The following is a 3,399-nucleotide window of genomic DNA, read 5'->3' on the forward strand; positions in this document are numbered from 1 at the left end:
AAAACATCCTTCCAGTTACCTTAGTTTATAAATAAGTTAAATACTCTACACCCATTTCATATGTAGGAAAGATGTGGATTGACTTTTGTCAGGAAAATCATAATTAGTACTTCGGAGAGGAATGTTGTTTTGCATGTAATCAATTGTTTTTACTTATGGGAAGGCTTCCTTCAGGCCCAGAATTTGGGGGGAGGGGTAGAGTAGCTATTTAGTTAATTCATTTAGGAAATAGTGAGAACTTATGCCTATCACTGGATATCAGCTGTGAAGACAGGCTGGTCCACTACAATAGAGCGCACATTTTAGTTGGAGAAATGAAGAATTAGAGAGAAAATTTACAATGTATTTTAGTAAGCAAAACAAGCTAACTAGACAGTGTTAAGGTTACTTCAAGGAGAATTACCTAACCTACCTATGTTCTTTTTTTTTTTTTTGGATTTTATTTACTTATTCATGAGAGACACAGAGAGAGAGGCAAAGACATAGGCAGAGGGAGAAGCAGGCCCCCTGTGGGGAGCTTGATGTAGGACTTGATCCCAGGACCCCAGGATCATGACCTGGGCCAAAGGCAGATGCTCAACCACTGAGCCACCCAGGTGCCCCCCTAACCTATGTTCCTTAACATGAAGTCCACACCATAAGAAAAAGGGATTAAAAATGTCGTTAAGACAGAACCACCTGAAATTAACACTAAATTTCTGACTTAGCTCACAAGTACCACTACGTTATAGGTTCCTCAGGAACTCTGAATACTAAATGGGTAGTTTTGACAGACCAACTATAGGTAGGGTGCCTTACCTAAACATTTTTTTACACTGCCTGTGACTCTCAAAACTATTGGCATTAAAGAGTATCGATAAATATTTTCAGCTAATGATTTGTCACTAAAACAATAATATGAAATGCTATCTTTTTGTATGATTAAAACAAGCATTTGAAAGAAAATCTCAAATATACAAAATTCTTTGATGTTCAAATCACATTAAAACTTGCCTCTCCTCATCACAAAGGCCCTTTTTAATATGTGTGGCCATTTGCCTATGGTGTTTGGGAATGGGTGTGGGTATTTACTGAACTGTGTGCGTGAAAGTGATTTAGGAGGTCAGCATGGGCATCCTATCTCCTGTTCAGTTTTGCAGCTATTCAGCCCTTGACAGTCTTATGTGATGGATGACTTTAGGAATTGAACCCTGACCCTCGCTGGGAGAACATGCTCCTTGTCAAAAGTATCTCAAAGGATTCCCATTATCCTTTAATTTAAAAGACTCTTGAAATTACATACAATTTTTGCCTTAGGTAATGAAAACTTCCTTTTCAGTTTACAAAAAGTTAATAGTAAAATGATGTGTATTTTAAATAACCTCTTATGGCATAAAATTACTGAATGATTTAGATAATATTGATTTTATAGCAAGAAAATACTAATTGCCACCTAATTATTATCAAAATACTTGACCAAATTCACTTAAAAGATATAATTTATTTGTAGCACTGAACGATTCTTGGAGAAGATACAGCAAACTGTGTTAGAAAAAAATTGTTGTTATTTTTCGTACTGAATTGTTTTTAACAGCATATGCAAATACTATGTGTAATGTATAAACTCCTTGAAAAAAAATTAAATGCATACACAAATATAAGCTCAGTCAGCATTAGCATGTAATTAACTGATTCCTCAAAAATAACTGGATGTTTGATTATTTCAGTCCTATGTCAGTGCTGCCATTTGCTGAATTTTATTATATTAGAATGAAATAAGCCTGGATAATGAAATCCAAAATCCCAGGTATACCTTAGAGCCCCCCAAAGATTCATCTAAGATAGTTGCCAGAAAATCCCATATGCCTAATTCAAGTAGACATGTTTAATCAATAGGAAAATTAGTAAAGTTCAGAGAAAACTATGTTAAAAACATATTGTGAAACAAATGCATATGCTGGATCTACCTTAGGCCAGATTATTCTTTTCCAAAGGTGTGTGGTTTGGCTAACACTAAAATTAACATCTTTATGTAAAACCATTATACGACATGATGAATCTGAAGAGCAAAATCAGCATTGTTTCTTATTTCGCAAACTATCAGATATTAGAATGTTTTAACACTATGACTGAGTGACCTTATTATGACATTTATTTGCCTTATAAATTGCTTATAAATATAAATATAAGCCTTTTGGGAAGAGATTCATTCTTTTGAAAATCAAAAACTCTACCTGTAAGAAAAAGCTTGCAGTTGAAATGAAAGCTATATTTAAATATTCAACATTCAACAAAAGACAGGACTAAGTTAAGTCTCTCTGTAATGAGAAAACATGGGATTCTACCAAAAAATTATTCATGAAGAATGGGAAGGTTAAGAGAGGAGAAATGCGTAAATCTTACAAATTAAACCCAGGAACACAATTCAGGAAGGGATTGGAACAATAGGGTACCTGTTCCCATATATATTGCATTAAGTGAATACCATAATTTAAACATGCTTTCAGTAGTTTCGCTCCACAAATTATTTCCAAATAATGGCCAGAATGAAAGATACCATTTTATCGTCCTGGTGTTTGTTGGTACTTTTTTTGTAAATTTATCATCACCTTTCACCCAACATTCTCTTTTTCACCCATTCCCCTGAGTTTGTAATCATAACTTCCTCTAGGGGTTTTGTGTGTGTGTGTGTGTGTGTGTGTGTGTGTGCACACACTAAGGAAGTGTTATGGAGTATTCAACAGTATTCTGTCACTAATATTGTACACACAGCATTGTTGGGAGCCCAACTCTAGGTGGAGCCACTCTGGGGCCATCAAAAAATCTGAGAACCATGTTCCTTGGAGGCATGAGTTCAAGAGTGTTCATGGCCCTACGAGGCAGCTTCAGTGAAAGCAGTAGACAACGACGCTTGGTTCCTAAGGTTGCTAGATGAAGGCAGATTTCATGGGAGTGACTGCTCAAGAGGAATCCGACTTTCCCTATCTTGAGTCCCTCCTCTAACCTGTAACGTATAATAACATCTTCCTACCATTTTATGTTTGATAAGTTTCAGAGCATTAAGAAAACCATGACCTCCATACACAACTATTGACCAGCTTCTAGGTGAGAAGTCTCCTTCCAGGTGCTAATATGGTTGGCATACAGCCCTTGTATTCTCTCACACTGAATAGTTTACCCCTCACGATTGCCTAGTTTCCATCCTGCCAATTCTACTTGGAAAATGGTGACATAGTAAAATCGGAAGCAGGGGAAACTGTGAGTGAGGTATAGACAAAATATTTTCTGTTATTTCCTTCCATCCTTGTCCTCCCACCCCCTTCCTCAGTATAAGAAATATACTCCAGATGTGGGGGATCCTGTGAAATAATCATGTCATAGTCTTGTCCCTTTTATTAACAACAACAACGACAACAAAAA

Source organism: Canis lupus, chromosome 8, assembly GCF_048164855.1.
Source record: "Canis lupus baileyi chromosome 8, mCanLup2.hap1, whole genome shotgun sequence".
Lineage (NCBI taxonomy): Eukaryota > Metazoa > Chordata > Mammalia > Carnivora > Canidae > Canis > Canis lupus.